Source organism: Procambarus clarkii, chromosome 38, assembly GCF_040958095.1.
Source record: "Procambarus clarkii isolate CNS0578487 chromosome 38, FALCON_Pclarkii_2.0, whole genome shotgun sequence".
NCBI lineage: Eukaryota > Metazoa > Arthropoda > Malacostraca > Decapoda > Cambaridae > Procambarus > Procambarus clarkii.
The window spans coordinates 16854227-16878200 of NC_091187.1; the positions used below are offsets into that span (position 1 = coordinate 16854227).

At 42.3% G+C, this 23974-nt stretch overlaps 1 long non-coding RNA gene across 6 annotated transcripts in view; it reads left to right on the plus strand.

Annotated features, from left to right (window-relative positions):
* Positions 1-23974, plus strand: part of LOC123771888 (uncharacterized) — a 41829-nt gene that overhangs the window by 15608 nt on the left and 2247 nt on the right. For 5 of the 6 annotated variants that reach the window (XR_011230844.1, XR_011230845.1, XR_011230840.1 and 2 more), the window contains exon 3: positions 232-2145. This is a non-coding gene — a long non-coding RNA (uncharacterized lncRNA). Of the gene's footprint in view, positions 1-231; positions 2146-9057; positions 9583-23974 lie in introns of those variants that run through there. The other variant, XR_011230841.1, reaches the window with a different exon arrangement.

Consider the following 23974-nt stretch of genomic DNA (forward strand, 5'->3'; position numbering starts at 1 on the left):
AGGAAGCAGCCCATAGCAGATGTCAAACTCCAGGGACCCATTTACAGCTAAGTGAACAGGGACATCAGGGTGACAAACTCTACTCATTTGTTTCCGCCGGGGATCAAACCCGGACCCTTAGGACTACGAACCCTGAGCGCTGTCCACTCAGCGTCAGCCCTCAAAACTATTTAGTTTTAGCGTGTTTGCTATACATAATGAACTGATTTTGATGTCTAATTATTCTTGCAGTTTGCGATGCTGATGGCTGTTCTGGCGGTGCTGTTCGCAGTCTTGGGGACTGCCAATGGCGTGAAATCTCAATATTGTACGTTCTCACGTCACAGTGCCCGCGCTGCTCGCTCACCCGATCCAATCCCCGATGCCTCTGCTCAAAATAAGAAAAAATAAATAAGAAAATGTGGTAATAGGTACCCCGGATGATCCATGCATTAGCTCTCTTCTAATAAATATATATAACGGAAATATCCATTATATTCCTGCTGACCCCCACTACCATCGTAGCCACTGGCAGTGCCCACTACCACCGTGCCCACTACCACCGTGCCCACTACCACCGTGCCCACTTCCATCGTGCCCACCACCGGTGCCCACTACCAGTACCCACTGCCGTGGATGAAGGGCAAGGGGGGAGTGGAACATCAACGTGTCCACCACAAACACAGAGCCGTTGGTGACAGGGTACCATGAAGGACTTGTTATAAAATCTTCGTGTAATATGATGCATCACAATAAACTTTTGCATCGTTTAAGAGGAACAACTTTGCTGTTCTTACACTTCTTCTAATGTGACATTGTTAATAAATCGTATTGCATGTATGTTTTAATTTTCTTTACCTTAATTTGGGAGAATGTACAAAAGTGTAAATAAATATATACATTCTTAGAAAAAGTAAAATAAGTGAAAAGATATACATCTTCAGTTAATTTAAAATAATCCCATCGTTAGTAGAAAAAAAGCAATGTAGGATTAGGTATAAAATGTATATAGTTCACATTTAAATCTCGTTAAATAAATAAAAAGGACTAAGTATAATCTTAAATTATTTTATAAAAAAAAGACAGATTATATATATATATATTATATAAAGTGTGTGTGAAACATATAAAAACTAGACATATTATAACAGAATTAAATTTCTTTATTATGCACCCCATCCCATGGGGGGGGGGGGGAAGGCTTACAGAGCAACCCGTCCTCGACTAAAGTCCATTCCATCAAGCGGTCGAACCCACAGTCGCATTCATAATTTGTTTTACATGCTATTCATTCAAAACGGGATTTTTTTAAATATAAATTAATATTATAAAATAATTATGCATATATAGGTTAGGTGTTTACATTCTGTTGGCAATTATTTGTATTACTTGGGTGAAGCGTTTATAGCGTCGTGGTTTGAACAAAATTCGTCAGCGAACAACCCATCCTCGACTCAAATCCATTACATCCAGCAGTCAACCCCACAGACGCATTCATAAATTTTAACATGCTGTTCATTCAAAACGGGAATTTTCTCAATTATAAATTAATATTATAATATATTAGCATATTGTGTATAAATAGGCATAGATTAGGTTAGGTCAGGTGTTTAGGTTCTGTTGGCGATTATTTGTATTTGTAGTACGTGGGTGAAGCATTTACAGCGTTGTGGTTCGAACAAAATTCGTCAGTGAAGCACTTGTTCCGGATATGTTCGAACGTCAGCAGTTGAGAGTCGTGTGTAAACCGTTTTTCATTTATAAACAGGGGGTTTGGCGGGTGCATGGAATCACTTTTGGATCTTTGTTTGGAGGACGGGCTGCAGCGAAGCACTTGTTCCGGAAGTGTTCGAACGAAATCAGTTGAGTTGTGTGTAAACCTTTTTGATTCATAAAGAGCGGGTTTGGCGGGTGGATGGAATCACTTTTGGGTCTTTGTAGGACGGGCTGATTTATGATGTAAACAACGGAATCGAGGACTTGGAACCGTTCAGCTCGGGGTCTCGTTCTAGTGCCAGAAAGATACTTTAAAAAATGTCGAGTTCCAGTCGAGACGAACTAGCGAACAGAGCAGCGAAATCTCGGGAAGGGAAAGGTTGGACTGTTTCCTCGCTGAGATCTCGCATACAAGAATGGTGCACCTTGTCTACGAGGCAGACCAGTGTGGTAAGAAATACTTATGTGCTCACAAATAAGGTATTTAATGTCTAGTGAGGTATTTATCACATATTGAACATTACAGTTCGATCATTTAAAAATATAACAGATCTGGGATCAAAGCACAAAAGATCTTTGCGTTTTAAATAGTTTTCAATTAAAGCAGATTCAATAATACTTTTGTTTACAAGTGTTTTTTACAATCTGTGGTTGAGAAATGTCACTCACTTTGATGACAAATGAATCAAGACAGCTTTAGATATTTGGCAACTTACAGAATATTTGGTGGGAAATATGAAAGTTTATATGAGTGTTTAACCTATATAGAATATACAGCGGTATTTTCATAATATTTTGAATCAATGCGACGAGTTTTTTCTAATTAATAATTTTCCAGTGGATTTTTCATAATTAAACACTACATGTACATCAAATAATTTCTAGGCCTTGACAATGTTTTTGAACCCAAATAAATAAAGCATAACACGATTTTTTTTAGATAATTTTCTGTGCTGGGTTTTATGTGTTGTTTTGCCACGACAAGCGTACAAAAACTTATTGGGTAGCAAACCTTGGATGAACAAGGGTGAACTGATAAGACAACAGGGATTCAAACTTCCACCAATCAGAGAGACTTATCCGGCCGTAGCTACGTGTCTAGAAGCTCAGAGATAATTGTAATGTCACCTAAACTTTAATGGCAGATAAACTGAAATTCAAAAAGTTCTTACGTGCGCCATTACTTCTTAGAATATATTATCATTGAAGTGACATCTTGGGAGCCATGCGCTCTAGCTGCGACGTCTCAAAAAAATGTGAGATTACTCATACTAATGTCTCGTACCAAGACTGGAGCCGAATCTCTCTTCTAGATCAGCATGACTATTGACGTCAGCATAAGGACCTCGGACGTCAACAAATAGTTCAATTAGATGCAACTTTATAATATTTCCTGCAGGTTATAAACCAATCTGAGTGACCTTTGCTGCAGAAAATTGGGTTTGAACTGGTAAACACGGAGCTTCATCCCCCTCTCCCATTAGACACCCCCCTTGTCCCCCCCTCTCTCCCCTTAAACACCCCCCCTTGTCCCCCTCCTTTTTGACACCCTCCCCCCCCTTCATCACAAGCACCCAAACCAGTCGGGGTGTACTCACCTAATTGTGCTTGCGGGTGTTGAGCTTTAGTCCCGCCTCTCAAATGTCAATCAACTGGTGTGTGTGTGTGTGTGTGTTCTTCTGGTGAACCCAAGGTCGTCCAAGGGCAGGAAAAACTCTATTCCCAATTTTGTATTCGCAGACAAGAAAATTTTAAAAATTGTAGATAGATTGTACAAGCGGTTTCGTTTTGACCAATTATCCAAACACGAACACTACATGTCGAGACGAACAGTTAAAACATTTTGCAGTCTTATTGTGAAGAAATATTACGTTTTATTGAAATGTTACGAAATAGGAAACTGCGTATATAAAATTTTCCTACTAGTCGGTAGCGAGTGTTGGCAACACCTGACCCGGCAGGAGTATATAAAGTCTGGGGTTCCGTGTTCCAGCCACACAGACAGCCCCGCTTCTGTGCCAGGTAAGTCCACAACGGGCTCATAATAGCCCGTGCTACTTGGAACTTGTAGCTGAATCTATAACAACAAAAACAGGTATCCCGGATGATCCGTGCATTAGCTCTCTATTTATAAATATATATAACGGAAATATCCATTATGTTCTTGCTGACCCCCACTACCACCGTGCCCACTACCAGTGCCCACTACCAGTGCCCACTTCCGTGGATGAAGGGCAAGGGGGGAGTGGAACATCAACGTGTCCACCACAAACACAGAGCCGTTGGTGACAGGGTACCATGAAGGACTTGTTATAAAATCTTTGTGTAATATGATGCATCATAATAAACTTTTGCATCATTTAAGAGGAACAACTTTGCTGTTCTTACACTTCTGCTAATGTGACATTGTTAATAAAGTGTATTACATGGATGTTTTAATTTTCTTTACCTTAATTTGGGAGAATGTACAAAAGTATAAATAAATACGTTTTTAGGAAAAGAAAAATAAGTGGAAAGATATACATCTTCAGTTAATTTAAAATATTCCCCATCGATAGTGATTAATCCTGCGTTACTTTTTATTTTTAGCTAAAAAAATGTACATAGTTCAAATTTAAATATTATTAAATGAATAAAAATGAACTGACTAAATCCTAAAATAAATTCTTTTATAAAATAAAGAACGAATATATATACAAGAAAGATATTAAAACTAGACTTATTATAAAATAAGTCAATTTCTTTACTATGCACCCCATACCCATCCCATGGGCGGTGGTGGAAAGGCAACTTGGCAACTGTCCTCGACTCAAGTCCATTACATCCACCAGTCGACCCCACAAACGCATTCATAAATTTGTACATGCTGTTCATTCAAACCAGGAATTTTCAAACATTCAAACCAGCTGAAAATGTTTGGTGAAGCTGAAAATGTTTAATAAAGCCGAAGAAAAGTAAGTTGTTCATGTGAATGTTGGTGATGTTCAGAATGTTACTGGTTGCAGAGTAACATTTTGCTTGCCAGTCTTGTCCTCTCAGTTTGTAAATGAATAGCATTGTCTGAACGGTAACGTGTGTATGGTAGTACTGTGTGTATGGTAGTGCTGTGTGTATGATAGCAGTGTGTGTATGGTAGTACTGTGTGTATTGTAGTACTGTGTGTATGGTAGCAGAGTGAATGGTTGTATTATGAGCATATTAGTAATAGTTTTTTGCTAGTAATAGTTTTATGCTAGCACTGAATGTATTACCTGTCGGTTACCTGTTGATAATATCTAGAGCTCCTCTGCTCCCACGGAAGAAATAAGTGCAGCTTTTTACTTACTATTGACACTTTATTTACATTACTTATTTACACATTACTTATATTTATTGGCCGGAGACTGAAGAGTCGTGGGCCTTTGATGTTTACAGTGTGTTTTGTAACTGTGTTAAATGTACACTTTCCATTCATTGGCTATATTTTTCAGTTCCTGCCATATCTCGCTCCAGCATATTGTCATTTTATTGAACAGTTTCGGGATCTGACTCTAAAATATCTTCCATATGGATGTTAAGAGATATCTCTATTGACATCCTTGTAAGGAATATTGTGTTTTGTGTATGGGAATAACATTAGTGTTTATGATACAGTATGTATGGCCAGAGTCTTACTCCACACGATGATTTTGGTGGTCGGAAGCGAGTCCTAATCTCCCTATATATATGTGCTCTGAATTTAGGAGTTTTAGATCTTGATCGCAAAACAGGTTCTGTAATTGAGTTTAATTAGATGCAACTTATTAATAATATTTCCTGCAGGTTATAAACCAATCTGAGTGACTTTTGCTGCAGAAAATTGGGTTTGAACTGGTAAACACCAAGTTCCACCCCCTGTCTTCCCTTAGACACCCCCCCTCTCTCCCTTGTCCTTGACACCCTCCCCCCCCCCCCATCCCTTCAACAGTACAAGCACCTAGACCAGTCGGTGTGTACTCGCCTAATTGTGCTTGAGGGTCTTTAGCTTTGGTCCCGCCTCTTAAATGTCAAGCAACTGGTGTGTATTCACCTAGTTGTGTTTTGCGGGGGTTTAGCTTTGCTCCTTCGGCCCGCCTCTCAACTGTCAACTGTTTACTTCTTTTTTTTCCCTCACCACACACACCACAGGAAGCAGCCCGTGACAAAGAAGCAGCCCGTGACAGCTGACTAACTCCCAGGTACCTATTTACTGCTAGGTAACAGGGGCATTCAGGGTGAAAGAAACTTTGTCCATTTGTTTCTGCCTGGTGCGGGAATCGAACCCGCGCCACAGAATTAAGAGTACTGCGCGCTATCCATCAGGCTACTGTATGTGTGTGTGTGTGTATAATTATCTAAGTGTTATTACCTTAGTTACAGGATGAGAGCTACGCTCGTGGTGTCCCGTCTTCCCAGCACTCTTTGTCATATAACGCTTTGAAACTACTGACGGTCTTGGCCTCCACCACCTCCTAACCTAACTTGTTCCAACTGTCTACCACTCTATTTGTTCTTGAAGTTCCAGGTCTCGGGAAATCTTCCCTGTCGATTTTATCAATTCCTGTTACTATTTTGTACGTAGTGATCATATCACCTCTTTTTCTTCTGTCTTCTAGTTTTGGCATATTTAATGCCTCTAACCTCTCCTTGTAGCTCTTGCCCTTCAGTTCTGGGAACCACTTAGTAGCATGTCTTTGCACCTTTTCCAGTTTGTTGATGTGCTTCTTAAGATATGGGAACCACACAACAGCTGCATATTCTAGCTTTGGCCTAACAAAAGTCATGAACAATTTCTTTAGTATATCGCCATCCATGTATTTAAAAGCAATTCTGAAGTTAGAAAGCGTAGCATAGGCTCCTCGCACAATATTCTTTGTGGTCCTCAGGTGATAGTTTTCTATCTAGAACTACCCCTAGATCTCTTTCTTTATCAGAATTCTTGAAAGATTTATCACATAATGTATAGGTTGTGTGGGGTCTATGTTCTCCAGGTTGATACCTGGTTGATGGGGTTCTGGGAGTTCTTCTACTCCCCAAGCCCGGCCCGAGGCCAGGCTTGACTTATGAGAGTTTGGTCCACCAGGCTGTTGCTTGGAGCGGCCCGCAGGCCCACATACCCACCACAGCCCGGTTGGTCCGGCACTCCTTGGAGGAATAAATCTAGTTTCCTCTTGAAAATGTCCACGGTTGTTCCGGCAATATTTCTTATGCTTGCCGGGAGGACGTTGAACAACCGCGGACTTCTGATGTTTATACAGTGTTCTCTGATTATGCCTATGGATGATTCCTATTCCACATTCCTTAACATGGCATTTATTAACATTAAATTCCATTTGCCAAGTGGTGCTCCATATACTTATTTTGTCCTGGTCTTCTTGAAGGGCATGACAATCATCTAAATTTCTTATCCTTCCTATTTTTTTTACCATCAGCAAACATGTTCATGTAATTCTGTATACCAACTGGTAGATCATTTATGTACACAATAAGCATCACTGGTGCAAGAACTGAACCCTGTGGTACTCCACTTGACATTTCTCCAGTCCGATACATTTCCTCTGATTACTGCTCTCATTTTTCTGTGTGTGTTGTTCTGGTGCACCCAAGGTCTCCCAAGGGGAGGAAAAACTCGATTCCCATTTTTGTATTCGCACACAAGAAAATTAAAAAATTGTTGACAGCTTGTACAAGCAGTTTCGTTTTAACCCAATTATCCAAACTCGAACACTACATGTCCAGACGAACAGTTAAAACAGTTTGCAGTTTTATTGTGAAGAAATATTACGTGTTATTGAAATGTTACGAAAAAGGAAACTGTGAATATAAAAGTTTCTTAAAAGTTAGTAGCTCGTGTTGGCATTACATTACTTGGCAGGAGTATATAAAGTCTGGGGTTCCGTGTTCCAGACACACTCCTTCACAGCTTCTCTTGTCATTACCAACTCCTCAACCAACATGAAGATCGTAAGTATTATCTGTTTATATTGACTGCACTTTATAAACGTTGATCGCTACACAACACAGCTTAGAACTTTCTCAACCCTACTTAAGCCTCACCACTCTGACTGCTTAATTGATGCATTTGTTTAAATTTAATAATATCCACAGAACTTTAGTTTATTGGTTATATAACAAATTTTAGATACCCCGCTCTAATTTATGAGAATGTTTAAACTCGTGTTATTTATCAACAAGCAGTTAAGTGCTTAACACGCACCAAATGAAGCATTTGAACGTGAACTTTTTTTAGTTCCTGCAGAAGTTCAAATGAAGTTGATGCCATACTAATGATATATGAAGTTAAATAGGGAGAGTAAACCTCTAGCATTAAACTCCACCCTGGGGTTAGTTTCCTAGATCTGTTGAGATTGTTGAAGGGTAAAACTAAAACAGTTAAGGATATATGTACGATACTCTTGAGTGACACACAGGTATATATTGTCAAGGAAAGCCAGTTTCCTGACATTTTGTCCAACAGCAGAAACAAAATCTAAATTCACCCATTTATTTATATATATATACATATATATATAATATATATATATATATGTATATATATGTATATATATAATATATATATATATATATATATATATATATATATATATATATATATATATATATATAAATAAGAGTTCTTACATTCCTGTACAGCCACTAGCACGCAAAGCGTTTTGGGCAAGTCCTTAATCCTAATTTTCTCACACACACACACTCACGGGGAGCCGGTGGCAGAGTGAACAGCACGCTGTTCACGTGATCATGTGGTCCCGGGTTCGATCCCGGGCGTCGGCGAGAAACGATGGGCAGAGTTTCTTTCACTCTATGCCCCTGTTACCTAGCAGTAAATAGGTATCTGGGAGTTAGTCAGCTGTCACGGGCTGCTTCCTGGTGTGTGCGGTGTGGAGGAAAAAAGTAGTAGAAACAGTTGATTGACAGTTGAAAGGCGGGCCGAAAGAGCAGAGCTCAACCCCTGCAAGCACAACTAGGTTAATACACACACACACATACACACACACACACCACACACACACACACACACACACACACACACACACACACACACACACACACACACACACAGCCAAAGCTCAACCCCCGCAAGCACAAATAGGTGAGTACAAATAAGTGAGTACACATCTCAAGGAAGCAGCCCATAGCAGGTGTCGAACTCCAGGGACCTATTTACTGCTAAGTAAGCAGAGGCATCAGGGTGTTTCCGCCTCCGCCGGGGATCGAACCTGGACTCTTTGGATTACGAACACAGAGCGCTGTACACTAAGCCGTCATGTCTCCAAAACTATTTAGTTTTAGCGTGTTTTCGATACATAATAGACTGGTTTTTATGTCTAATTATTCTTGCAGTTTGCGATGATGATGGCTGTTTTGGCGGTGCTGTTCGCAATCTTGGGGACTGCCAAAGTCGACGCTTATTGTTGGGCAACACGTCACAGTCCCCGCGTTGCTCGCTCACCTGATCCAATCCCCGATGCCTCTGCTCAAAATAAGAAAAAATAAATATGAAAATGAGGTAATCGGCACCCTGGATGATCCATGCATTAGCTCTCTTCTAATAAATATATATAACGGAAATATCCATTATGTTCTTGCTGACCCCCACTACCATCGTAGCCACTGGCAGTGCCCACTACCAGTGCCCCCTGGCACTGCCCACTACCACTGTGGATGAAGGGCAAGGGGGGAGTGGAACATCAACGTGTCCACCACAAACACAGAGCCGTTGGTGACAGGGTACCATGAAGGACTTGTTATAAAATCTTCGTGTAATATGATGCATCATAATAAACTTCTGCATCATTTAAGAGGAACAACTTTGCTGTTCTTACACTTCTGTTAATGTGACATTGTTAATAAATTCTATGACATGGATGTTTGAATTTTTTTTACCTTAATTTGGGAGACTGTACAAAAGTGTATATAAATATATATATATACTTAAGAAAAGTAAAATAAGGGAAAAGATGTACATCTTTAGTTAATTTAAAATAATCTCCATCGTTAATGGTTAAAAAGACAACGCAGGATTAGCTTCAAAATGTATACAGTTGAAATTTAAATCTACTTAAATGGTTAAAAAGGACTGACCAAATCCTAATGTTATATTACAAAATACAGTACAAATATATATACAAGAAAGATATAAAAACTAGACATATTATAAAATAATTCTATTTCATTACTATGCACCCCATACCAATCCAATGGACGGTGGTGGAAAGGCAACTTGGCAACTGTCCTCGACTCAAGTTCATTACATCCAGCGGTCGACCCCACAGACGCATTCATAAATTTGTACATGCTGTTCATTCAAAACAGGATTTTTCTCAAATATAAATTAATATTATTAGCATATTGTGGATATATAATCATAGGTTAGGTTAGGTGTTTAGGTTCTGTTGATTATTTGTAGTACGTGGGTGAAGCATTTACAGCTTTGTGGTTCGAACAAAATTCGTCAGTAAAGCGCTTGTTCCGGAAGTGTTCGAATGTCAACACTTGAGTCGTGTATGTAAACCGTTTTTGATTCATAAACCGGGGGTTTGGCGGGTGGATGGAATCACTTTTGGATCTATGTTTAGAGGACGTGCTGACTTGTTGCGTAAACAACGGAGTCAAGGACTCGGAACCGTTCAGCTCGGGGTCTCGTTCTAGTGCCGGAAAGATACTTTAAAAAATGTCGAGTTCCAGTCGGGACGAACTAGCGAACAGAACAGCGAAATCTCGGGAAGGGAAAGGTTGGACTGTTTCCTCGCTGAGATCTCGCATACAAGAATGGTGCACCTTGTCTACGAGACAGACCAGTGTGGTAAGAAGTACTTATGTGCTCACAAATACGGTGATTAATGTCTAGTGAGGTATTTACCACGTATTGAACATTACAGTTCGACCATTTAAAAATATAACAGATCTGGGATCAAAGGACAAAAGATCTTTACGTTTTAAATAGTTTTCAATTAAAGCAGATTCAATAATACTTTTGTTTACAAGTGTTTTTTATAATCTGTGATTGAGGAATATGTCACAATCACTTTGATGACAAATGAATCAAGACAGCCTTAGATATTTGGCCACTTACAGAATATTTCGTGCGAAATTCGAAAGTTTAAATCTTTGAGTGTTTAACCCATATAGATTGTACAACAATATTTATATGGTATTTTGAATCAATGTGAGGGTTGTTTTTAACTAATCATTTTCCAATAGTATTTTCATAATTAAACACTAGATGTACATCAAATAATTTCAAGGCCTTGATAAAGATTTTGAACCAAAATAAGTAAAGCATAGCACGATTTTTTGGGATAATTTTCTGTGCTGATTGTTATAATATGTATTTTGAGCTTTGCTACGGCAAGCGTTCAAAAAACTTAATGGGTAGCAAACCTTGAATCCAATAGAATCGATAATTTCACTTTCCATCGAAGACCTCTGGACCAACAATATGAAGAGCTCACTGATGCATTGTAGAAAAAATTATTGTATGGCATCATATGTGCCCAGAGTAATAATGAACAAATGACAAATTGTTCGAAGGCATTCTGTAAACACCAAACTTAAGACAAAGATCTTCCCTATGAATTCCCCCTCACTGTCTGGCTCGTTGCCGCCGTGAGGGGGCTTGGTGGGCAGCTGCCGGAGTGTGATGCTCCTTGGACCAGTCCTCTGTCCTTTTGCAGCCTTATGTTCCTGCTGCTGCCTTTACCAATTTTGCCTGACCCCTTTTCATTTTCCTCGTGTTTCATTTTTTTTCCCCCCTCTTCTATCAAATTGTCATTTCCTGCCGACCTTTTGCCTGTTTTGATTATTCTTTCGACTTGCTTTTGTTTTGATGCCCGGGTGTTTGAGGAGGCATACTCTTGCACCCGTAGAACTGTAGTACCCAACGTCTCAAGCGAGGGGTACCATTTTATTGTCAATCCTCCTTTCGTCACTGAACCCGCTCTCGACGGACTCACGGTTCTTAAGGTGGCGTTTGTGGGGCGTATACTCACGACGCATCCCTAAGGGGCCCCCCGGCAAGATCGGTGATAGCTTCTTGTTGGGTGTCCTGCCTCTAATTGTGGCTCCATGGTGGGTGTGGGGGCACATTCGTGAATGAAAGTTTTCTCTAGTTTTCATTGCTGATAATGTTTCCCTTGTACATTCTCAGGCTCGTGGGGTGGGCGACCAAGCCCCCGAGTCGGACTGTGTTGGAAGACCAGGCCCTGTAGCCCCTGCTGCATTGGGCCCCAACGACCTGACTACTCCCCTCCCTCCTCTGCAGTAGGGTCGAGTCCCCAGCCCCCAGTGGTGACCACCTGGCATGGCTTCGCCTCTCATTGTGACTGCTGCGCCTTTTACCCCCTCTCTCTCTGGGGGTTCTCAACGCCGTTGCCGGCACGGCCGCACTCGCACGATCCCTTTCCGTAATACTACTTACAACGCCTTGTTTGGTCTCGCTACGTGGGCTAAATACTTTGATCTCCACCATCTGGATTCTACTCCTTCTGACGATTTCTCCCTCCATAAACACCTTGTTGATTCGGTAGATGCCTCTGTTACTTTTAACTCCACCAGTTACGGTACGCGTGTCGTCGCTGCTCCTTCTCAGGATGCAGCTACTCGCTTAGCCGCTTTGTCCTGCATTGGAGAGACCCCTGTTCGGGTCTCCAAAAACGCTCGGTTAAATGCCAGTGTTGGCACTGTTCTTCTCCCACACCATGTTGCAATTGGTGTTCGGGACCTCAAAGATTGCCATGAGGATACTAAAAATATCCTCGAAGCCCAAGGCCATTCTGTCTTCCAGGTGGACACGTTTACTTGACCCCCTCGTGGTCGTCACCGTCAGCCCGTTCGAATTGTAAAAATCGCCTTTGACAGTAGGACCCTTCTGCCCCCTATTATTCTTGCTGGTGCCAGATGCTCCGTTCAGGAGTACATTCCCTCTCCTAGACTTTGCAATAAGTGTTGGAAGTTCGGGCACGGTGTCCTCAAATGCACTAGTACTGTGTAGCTATGCCCCATGTGTGGAGACGATAGTCATTCTAAGTCCGAGTGCACTTCTCACCAGGCTCGCTGCCTCAATTGCGGTGAGGCCCACCCTACCTTCTCACGCTCGTGTGTACACTACAAACTCGAAGAAGCCGTCCCAAACTTGAAGCACCGTGATCGTCTGTCTTTTCCTGAAGCGAGACGCAAAGTTAGTCATCTCGCCCCTTTCGCGGGCGTATCCTACGCTCGCATGTTGCGTTCTACCTCTCCTCGTCCTTCCCACCTTCCTCAGTCTCACAACCGTTTCCAGGCCATAAACCCGACCACACCCACCACCTCCCCTATTCCTTTGCCTCCTGTCCCAGATGGTCTCCCTCCTGGTTCTCCATCTGGGGTTTCCCCCTTTCCTACCCAGTCCACCAAATCTCCTTTGTCTTCTTCCCCATCTCCCCCCACTCTTTCTTCCCGACCCTTCCCCCAGTCTTTTGACCCTCCACGCCACCTGTCTGTCCAGGCTGATATCCATCAGCCTCCCAGCAATCTTCGTGTTATTCGCTACCGCTCCTCTTCTCCTGCTGAGACCATTGAGTCTGTCGCCCGGTACGTTGTTACTGGAACGCCTGTCTCTTCGAGTCAGAAACGTAAGCCTGGCTCCTCTCCAGCGGGTAAGTAGGCTTCGTCTCTTCCTCACCCCCTCCCTCTGACTCTGTCACTACATCCCCTCCCAGTATCTGGGACAGAGGGTCGAACCCCCTGTCCCAGATATTGAGGTTTCTTTCGTCCCCGATTCCCTCTCGGTTGCTGCCCTTGCTGAGGCGCACTCCCTGCCTTCTGCCCCCCGTCCTCCAGGTGTCTTTACCTGCCCCTCTCAGTTGCCTCCTCCCCCTCCGGACCCCGTCACCTCTTGCTCCCTTCCCTCTATCCTTACTTAGTTTGCCCATGCCCCCTAACCCTGATTTTGCCGACCCTGCTCCTGATCCTGAGATTCTTTAATAAACTGTGTTCTTCTATACCTTTATTTCTTGTTCTCTGTTACTGTCCTTTCTCTTTGGTAATATCTATTCTTCAGTGGAATATTCGTGGATTTTATGCCAACTTCCATGAACTCCAACTTCTAATTACAGTTTTCACCGCTTTGTGTTTGTCTCCAGGAACCAATGCTTGGTGCTCGTCCTGGTCATTTTCGTGGTTATTCCTTTCTTTCTCTCCCCCCAGCAAGAGCTGGGGCCCGTAACTCTACTGCTCTCTTAATTCGTTCTGATATTCCCTTCGTCCCCCTACTTCTTCCATCACCTATTCATTGTTCTGCTGCCCGTGTTTTTGTGGGTATATGGTATACAGTCTGTTCCATTTATCTCCCCTCAAATGTCCCGCTTTCCCTTCCTGATCTTAAGCACCTCCTGGACTCCTTGCCAGAGCCGGTGACCTTTTGGGTGATTTCAACTGTCGACATTCCCTCTGGGGTGATGTTCTGACAAACACCCGAGGCCATCTTCTCGAACCGTTCGTCCTCGCTTCTTCTCTATCTCTTCTGAATTCTGGTGAGCCCAATCATGTGGACTCTCGAACTCGCACCCTTTCCTGTCTTGATCTTTCTCTCTGCTCGTCGTCCCTTTACTTAGATTTCACATGGCAGGTTCTTGATGACCTCCATAACAGTGATCACTTCAAAGGACAAGTCACGCTCCAGGACGAGCGTGTCTTGTCTCTCCCGTGACAGCATTCTCGTTTTCTTTTTCTCTTTCCTCCTTCCCCTCTCCTTCCCTAGGTGGTAGTTTGCCAAGGCTGACTGGTGCCTATTCACCCTCCGTGCTACTCTCTCTGACCTCTCCTCTCTGCCTCTTCCTCGTGCCCTCCTTTTTTATGACACTGTCTTCAACGCTGCCCTCCACTCTATTCCTCGCTCTTCCTCCCGGGGCACAGGAAAGTGCGTTCCCTGGTGGAATGCGGACTGTGCTCGGGCTGTCCACTGTAAGCGTGCAGCCTGGAAAAAACACCGCCGCCGGCTGACGGCTGATTCATTTATTCTATTTCGGATGGCAAGTGTGGTGGCACGTAGAACCATCCGTACAGTTAAACGTAAGAGTTGGAAATCTTATGTTTCCACCATTACGTCCGATACTCCTCTGCCGCAGATCTGGAAGAAGATCCGTAAGATTGCGGGCAAGTTCGTTCCGGATGTCTCGCCGGTTCTCCACCTCCGTGGCACTCTTGTGGCGGATCCAGTGCAGGTCGCGACTGAACTGGGTTCCCACTTTTCTTCTGTTAGCTCTGGTTCTCATCTTCCTCAATCTTTCCTTCTTCGTAAGCCTGTTCTTGAATCTAATCCTTCAGATTTCCGCACTCATCTCCGCCTTCCCTATAACGATCCTTTCTCTCTTTCTGAACTTCAGTCTGCCCTGGCCCTCTGCGGATCTACGGCGGTGGGCTCGGATGACGTTCATTATGAGATGCTTCGCCATCTCCCTCCGTGCACGTCTCGGTATTTACTGAGTCTGTATAACCAGGTCTGGGAGTCGTCGTCCGTCCCTGAGGACTGGCTCGATGCCGTTGTACTCCCTATTCGGAAACCAGGGTCTCTCGGTACGTCCCCTAAGGACTTCCGCCCTATTTCTCTCACGAGTTGTGTTTGCAAGCTCTTTGAGCGTATGGTAAATGTCTGTCTGATGTGGTTCTTGGAACACCATCGCCATCTCTCCCCTTCTCAATTTGGTTTTCGCAAGTGCCGCAGCACGACTGATGTCCTGGTGAACTTGGAGGTCTATATTCGTACTTCTTTTGCTGCGAAGACCTCCGTTGTTGCTGTCCTTTTTGACCTGGAAAAGGCTTATGACACGACTTGGAGATACCATAATCTGTCTCAACTTCGTTCTTTTGGCCTTCGTGGTAATCTCCCTCTCTTCCTTCAAAGCTTTCTCTCTCGTCGTACCTTTTGAGTCAGGCTTGGTGCCACTCTCTCTGCCTCTTTTCAGCAGTTTGAAGGTGTGCCCCAAGGTAGTGTTCAGAGTACTACTCTTTTTCTGGTTGCCCTCAATGGTCTTTTTTCCTCCCTTCCTTCTGGCATCTTCTCTGCTCTTTACGTGGATGATCTTACTCTTTGCTGTCGGGGTGATGATTCGCCTCTCCTTCAACGGCGGCTTCAACTTGCGATTGATGCTGTGTCATCTTGGGCCACCAATCATGGCTTCAAGTTCTCTAGTACTAAGACTTGTGCCATGACTTTTAATCGGAAGTGGGTCGTTCTTCGTCCCTCTTTGTCACTTTATGGTCATCCCCTTGAGTACAAAGATTCTGCGAAGCTTTTGGGGTTATTCTTTGACACTCGTTTGTCATTGGTCGCCCCATGTCTCTCACCTCCGTGTTGAATGCTCTAAGGCCCTTAACCTACTTAAGGTTTTGTCCCATACTTCTTGGGGAGCAGATAGGCGCACTCTCCTTTATTTGCATTCCTCTCTCGTCCTGTCTAAACTCGATTATGGTTGCCCTGCATACTCTTCTGCTTCTCCTTCTACTCTTCGCCGTCTTGGTTCTTTGCACCATACTGGGTTGCGCCTCAGCTCTGGTGCTTTTCGTTCAACTCCTACCCTCAGCTTGTACGCTGACACTGGCTTTCTGTCTCTAGGATCGCCGTGATCGCTACAGTCTTCGCTATCTTGCGCGATCCTTACAGCATCCTCACTCTCGCCTCTATCGTGCTTTGACTTTTACCCCTCCTGTAGTTCCTCTTCGCCTCCTTCCTCTTTCTGTCCATTTGTCTCGCTTGCAGGATTCTCTTTCAGCTCATATTACCAATGTTTCTCCTCGTATTGTTCCATCTTTGCCCCCGTGGAGGGTCCCCCTTCCCAAATTTTGTACTTCTCTGACCCACATCACTAAAGCTTTTAACCCTCCTACAGTTTTAAAACGCCTCTTCCTTGAGCACTTTTCTTCTCACTCCCACTCCGTTCCCATCTTCACCGATGGGTTTAAGTCTGCTGACGATGTAGGCTACTCCGTTGTTTTTCCTGACCACACTTATATGTGTCGCCTTCCTCCAGAGGCTAGCATCTTCACAGCAGAACTTTATGCTATTCTCTATGCTCTTCGTCTCCTGCTTTCCTGGTGTCAATCCTCCTTTGTGGTGGTAGTTGACTCTCGTAGTGCCCTCATGGCGTTAGGGTCCTTTAATCCGGTCCACTCGGTGGTTGTCGAGATTCAACATTGGCTCCTTCTTATCTCCAGTAAATTTAAGTCGGTTGCATTTTGCTGGGTTCCCAGCCATGTTGGTGTCTCTTTAAATGAGCGTGCGGATGCTGCCGCTAAGGACGCTATCCGCGCTTGTCCCATCTCCCGTAAACGTATCCCTTATTCCGACTTTTACCCAGTTATTCATGCCTCCATCTTTGCCCGCTGGCAGAGTTGTTGGTCTTCTGTTATTGGTAACAAACTGCGTACTCTTAAGAGTCGTGTGTCCCAGTGGCCTTCCACCTGCCACCGTAACCGGCGGTGGGAAACGGCTCTGGCTAGGTTACGTATTGGCCATACCCGTTTAACTCATGGTCACTTAATGGAGCGCCGCCCTGCTCCTTATCGTCCACATTGCATTGTCCCTCTTACGGTCGTGCATATCCTTGTTGAATGTCCTGACTTCCAGGACGAGCGTGTGTCTTGTTTTCCGACCGTCCTCCGCGGTCGCTTGTCCCTCGATAAAATTCTTGGCTAGTCAGATACTTTTGATATTGTTCGCCTTATGCGTTTCTGTTCTCGTATTGGCATCCTTGGTGATATTTAGCGCCCTCTGATTATCCCGCACATTTGATGGTGCTACATAGCCATCCCGGTTTGGTGCCTTCTATTGATAATTACTTACTTACTTCCCTATGAATTAGTATATCCAAAAAATGCCAGACATTCATGAATTTCAATCTCTAAAGTAAATTATATAAAGATGATTATTAAGTTTTGCTAAAGATTAGTCTTAATTTACATTTGAAACCCAAATACAATGTCGTCAAAGGACGGGAAGGAGGGAATTATCACGAGAGAGCGCCAAGCCATTACGACTATATAACATTTCGAAGGGGTCAGGATGAAGATTTGGGATAGGGGAGAAAGGAATGGTGCCTAACTACTTGGACGGTCGGGGAGTGAACGCCGACCTGCATGAACCGAGACCGTCGCTCTACCGTCAGGCCCAAGTGGTCAGCCTCGACAAAGGAGAACAAGCGAGACGTAAAAAAAACCAGTTTGAAGGCTTGCAACAGCAGCGAGAAAGCCTAAGCAGTATATAGAAAAATACTTTCCAGCATCGCTCCAGGCAGAATTTTAGGCAACATTTCCACCAATCAGGGACACCGGACCCGGGTGAACCTAGAAGGTAATTATGGTCATACTGAAAAGATTGAACACCAGATCTTCACAAAGTTCTCGTGTGTGGCTTCATCCGTATGATTTGTTTAATTGTTTATTTCATCGTGTATTTTTGCCGTGATTGCCATAATATCTCAAAAGCGTGGTAAAGATTGTTCATTAATGCCCCCTATGGGGGTACAGTCCGGCTGGATCAGGCTTTCTCCTCTAATTCAGGAGACCCTGCTGGGTATCTGCTGGATATCTGTCGGATACCTGCTGGACCCCGTGGCTGGCGTCGACAAATACATCCACTGACTCGGCTGCCTAAGATAGTAGGCCCTGTAGTGGCAGATGAGTGTGAGAAGGAGAGGAAAGAGTAGGGACGGAGGAAATGGAGACGAAAAGGGAAGAAGAAATGATAACGGAAGAAAGAGGGAAAGTGATATGTCGGTGATGGTGAAGTGGTGAGAGGTGGAGACGAACATGTAGATACAGCAATGGAAAATGCCCGAAGGTATCTAGTGAGGCTGAAAGTGTTGGTCTACAGTTTACTCTCTTTGTCTAAACATCTACAAGATGTTTAGGTGGACGGCAGCGGGTCCTAACCTTTGAAGTTATGCCCAGCGAATTTAGACTTTTTTCGCTTTTGCTCACAAAACTGGCTCTATTTGCATTTGCCAGAATTCGAGTTTTTGTTATGTGTTTATTTGCGTCAGTCTGTTGAAGGTAGTCCCTTCTCTCATCATCTCTTCTTTTAATAGAGAATGTCTTCATCTCTCTCTCTCTCGTTCTCTCTCTCGTTCTCTCTCTCTCGTTCTCTCTCTCGTTCTCTCTCTCTCTCTCTCTCGTTCTCTCTCTCTCTCTCTCTCTCTCTCTCGTTCTCTCTCTCTCTCTCGTTCTCTCTCTCTCTCTCGTTCTCTCGTTCTCTCTCTCTCTCTCTCTCGTTCTCTCTCTCTCGTTCTCTCGTTCTCTCTCGTTCTCTCGTTCTCTCGTTCTCTCTCGTTCTCTCGTTCTCTCTCGTTCTCTCGTTCTCTCTCGTTCTCTCGTTCTCTCTCGTTCTCTCGTTCTCTCGCTCTCTGGCTCTCTCTCTCTCGCTCTCTCGTTCTCTCTCTCGTTCTCTCTCTCTCTCTCTCTCTCTCTCTCTCTCTCTCTCTCTCTCTCGCCGACGCTTTTACAATATTGAATCAATATGACTCCTTCATTTAAGTGTGAATTATACATTTTCTTCAGGCGCTCTGTATATATATTTAGCGCATCGTCCTAGCAACGTCGCGTCGACGTTCAAGGAGAACCAGTTTATCCCCAATTAATTTCGGTTAAAACTTTATCTTCACATTCTCACTTGTCTAACGTGTGGGTTTAATGTTCGATCGTTACACTCACGGCACTGTGAGTTGTGTTCGTAACTGGGACTTCTAGACTTTGTTGATACCGTGCTGGAATTTCCACCCGGAGGCGGGATTACTTATTGATGCGGTTCATGCCAGATTAAGTAATATACCCTTCCACTAGCTCCCTCCCAGAACACTAGCTCCCTCCCTCCCTTCCACTAGCTCCCTCCCAGAACATCTCTCATTCCCCCAACCCCCCGTCCCATCTTTCACCGCCGTGTTGCAACAAACATTTAGCTTCTCTCGTAACTAAAAATATTTCCTGCAAGACATGGACTATTTTGGGGTGAATTCGTTGCCCTATACTTAGTTAGAACCGATAAACACCTCCAATACGTGTGTGTACTCATCTAGTTGTACTAGCTTAGTTGTACTTGCAGAGGTTGAGCTCTGGCTCTTTGGTCTCGACTCTAAACTGTCAATCAACCGATGTATAAGTTCCTGAACCTATTGGGCTCTATTATACCTACACTTGAAGTTGTGTATGGAGTCTGCCTCCACCACATCACTTCCTAATGCATTCCATTTGTCAACTACTCTGACACTTCAAATGTTTTCTAATATCTCTGTTGCTGTGTGTACTCGCCTAATTGTGCTTGCGAGGGTTGAGCTTTGGCTCTTTGGTCCCGCCTCTCAACCGTCAGTGTGTGTGTGTATGTACTCGTCTATTTGTGCCTGCAGGATCGAGCTCGAGCTATTTGACCCCGCTTTTCTAGCCGTTGGTTGTCTAATGCAATGACTCCTGTCCTATTTCTCTATCATACCTGTTTTTAAAGGTATGAACGGAGTTAGCCTCTACAACCCGCTCCTTTAGGTCATTCCATTTACTCAATACTCTTACGCTAAAATAAAACTTTCTAACATCTCTACAACATATCTAAGCCTCAAACGTCCATCCATGCCCCCTTGTTCTACTGTTATTCGTTGTGAACATTTCCTCTATTTCCACCTTGTTAATCCCTTCAAGTATTTTATACGTATGTATGATGTCCCCACTCTCCTTCCTCTTTTTAAACGTCAGGTTTAGTTCCTTCAGTTGGTCTTCGTACCTCATCCCTTGCAGTTTTGGGAAGAGTCTTGTAATATATACATAATTTTGACAGATAGCAGAGGAGTAAAATTAACTCCACTGGTTAAAAGAATTTAGCATTTTCTGGCATATTTAGCATATTTTAATGCTATTTAGCATTAGCATATTTAGCAAAGTTTAGCACAATATATATATATATATATATATATATATATATATATATATATATATATATATATATATATATATATATATATATATATTACTATAATATATATATATATATACTTATATTTATTACTTATTAAGATAAACATCTTATTGCTTCTTATTTGCAATTATTAACCTATCAGCGGTATAGGTTAAGTAATAATTGTAATTAAGAAGCAATAAGATGCTTATCTACACATACTAAGAAGGTTAGGTGAGGTCGGTGTTTTCTATGAAGCTTTTCAAGGTAAACTAAAATATTCACAATCAATTAGTATGTCACATATACACTTATTAAATCAGCCAATACTGACAGAAAGCAAGTGCGAGAACGGGTTGCAACTTCATATATAGGCCTTTCGCTCTCAGCCCAGGAGGGCGAAAGTCAGTGAATATGATACATCCTACAATATAATGTTTTAGGAAATACAATATTGAGTGGCAGAAAATATTTCCGTGTTGGTCAGCTGCGGGCATTGGGGACAATGGGCCCGGCTGGTGTATATAAAGCCCGGGGGACTGTGTTCCGGCACACTCCTATACAGGTTCTCAAGTTTTAACAACTCTTCTCTCAACATGAAGATCGTGAGTATTATCTGTTGATGACCAAACACACACGCTAGAAGTTGAAGAGGGCGAACGACAAGTCGTCTCTTCATCTTCTGGGGTGTGGTTTGATCATCATTAACTTCTATTATGACTAAGTTCATCATTCATCATTATGAACTTCTAGTGTGTGGTTGAAGCACGATATTGTGACTCATCGTCTGCATGTTATTGGTTTACACTGACCACTTTGTAAACGTTGATCTCTATGCAACACATCTTTTGCATTTTCTCTCATGACTTCCTTAAGCTTCACCACTTTGCTTAATGAGTATATTTATTTATTTTTAACTTGTTTAATAATATCAAATGTAATTAATTTATTTTAAACTAATCTTGGATGCCAGGATCTAATTTATGGGGATTTGTTTAAACATGTTAATTATCTACAAGCAGTGAACAGTGCTTGATAAATACGCACAATTTACGTATTTGATTATTAACTAGATAGTTCTGCGGTAGTTCAAAGTAAATAAATGTCATATTTAAACTTCATATTCCTATATAAGAGATAGTGTAAACCTCTTAATATTAAACTAAACCTTGCTGTTAGTGTCTTAGATGTCTGGAGATTTTTGAAGGGAAAGATTAAATTGGTTAAGAATGTCGGTATAAAATACTCTCTATACTTAATTTTGATCTTATCAAGATCACTTGATCCGACACTTGATCTTATCAAGATTTTGATTGTTGCCGTCGGAAGCGGCTAGTTTATTGTGCACCCCATACTCATCCTATGAGCGGTAGCGCAAAAGCATTACAGAGGGCTCAAAAGGTCTTTATCAGACCTCATCTTAGATTATTACATAAACAATTTCATCTATCCTTCACACCTTATAGTTACATGTCAGCTAGTTAGAGAATGTGTTATTTCAAGAGCTATATATTTACAGTAAGTCACTATACATTACATGGTAGGTCTTATCGCTAATACATAATTGTTTGAGCAATGGAGATATTAGTCATAGGGGAGCTGCTATTTATTATTTATCTTCACAATACTGAGTTTCTTAATTTCATGTCATTTATCTACTGGGAGCGAAATATGGATACAGTGCAAGGATTTCGGGTATTTTATCCTTGGTAATAATATTGGTTGCCATATCATACAGTGTGAGCTTAGATTTATCTCTATATAGCTCAATTTTTTCCAAGATAGTGTTCGAGTGTGTGTCCCTGTCTTTGTCCACACACTTTACGCTTTACTTCATCTAGATCCCTATACAAGCCGAACTGCCAGAGATACTTGTAGCCAAGTCTTATTCAATCTGTGACATCTATTAGTCTACTGACTTTGTTACTTGCCCCATACACATGTTTTACTTTACACATTTCATTGTGATGAACAATGGACCTGCTAGTTCCAGTTTGTACTGTTTTACTTTCTTCAAATCCATCCAGGAGTTCTTTTCTAATGACACTTTTAAGGGACCGATTTGATAACTCAAGATTCCGTTCAATACTCTCCTTATTTACTGACGCCTTAGCAAGGGCGTCAACTTTATCATGTTCCTGCAGGCCAATGTGAGAAGGAATCCACATCATTTTTATATTTACCCTCTTGCTAAGTATGCTTATATATCTATGTCTGGCTTCTGAGACAAGCACGTTATTACTTGATTGCAAACCGTTTATTGCTCGTAGTGAGGAAAGGGAGTCGGAAATAATTAAGCTGTCTACTTCAGTGTTGTCAATAATTTAGAGTGCTACCAATATTGCTACCAACTCGGCTTGCATTGTGGATGCCCAGTTACTAATTCGAATATTCCTTTGAATTGTGCTGCCATCGGGCTGATGAGCAATAACAGCACTCCCTGCAGCTGTATTGAGTGATCCGTTAGTGTATATAGTATGTATTATGCTGTTTTCAGTTTGTATATTGTGAATGTGTTCTATGGTGCTTAATTTAATCTGCCAGGGTGGAAGGAAGTGCTGTACTCTTTCATCTGTATATACATCGTGCAGTCCCATCATTTTAATATGAGTGGCTGTTCTTTGAATCCATTTAGACTAGCTGGTTCCATTACGTATGTGTTCTAACAGTTCAACTGACACAATGTTTTTGTTATCACGCAGAAGCTTTAGTCCCATCATAAGATTGATTTAAAATATTCTATCTCGAATGCTAAGTATATTTAATTCTTTCCGCATATTGAGAACTTTGGTAGTTATAGGACAGCCAGGTATAATTCTGAGAGCTTCATTTTGCATCTTTTTCCGGTCTATCAATACTTTTGCCATTTCGCAGGAATGAAGCTGGTGCATGATAGTCTCCCAGAGACCTTATATATGCTAAGTACATCATTTTTGCTATTCTGGTATTAACACCGTATTTAGGGCTATACCCCACTACAGTTGAGAGCCTTGTGTCTGTCTCTACATTGTCGATGTAACTTATTGACTGCAGTTGAGGTACAAGGGACAGAGGCACCAAGGTATTTGGAAGAAGAGACATAGTCTATTGGTATGTTATCTATCTTAAATTTTCGTGGTCCAATTTGTCTGTTAAATACCTTAGTTTTAGCAGCATTGATTACAAGACCAAGGCTCTCACAAGCTATATGTATACAATTTAAGACTATTTGCATTTCGCGGTGGGTTTTAGTATGTACAAGAATGTCATCTGCATAGCTGATAGTGATGTTTGCCAGACTAGTTGGGATTGATTTTAGTAAGACATTAATTAGAACATTAAACAAAGTAGGACTTAGTACTCCTCCTT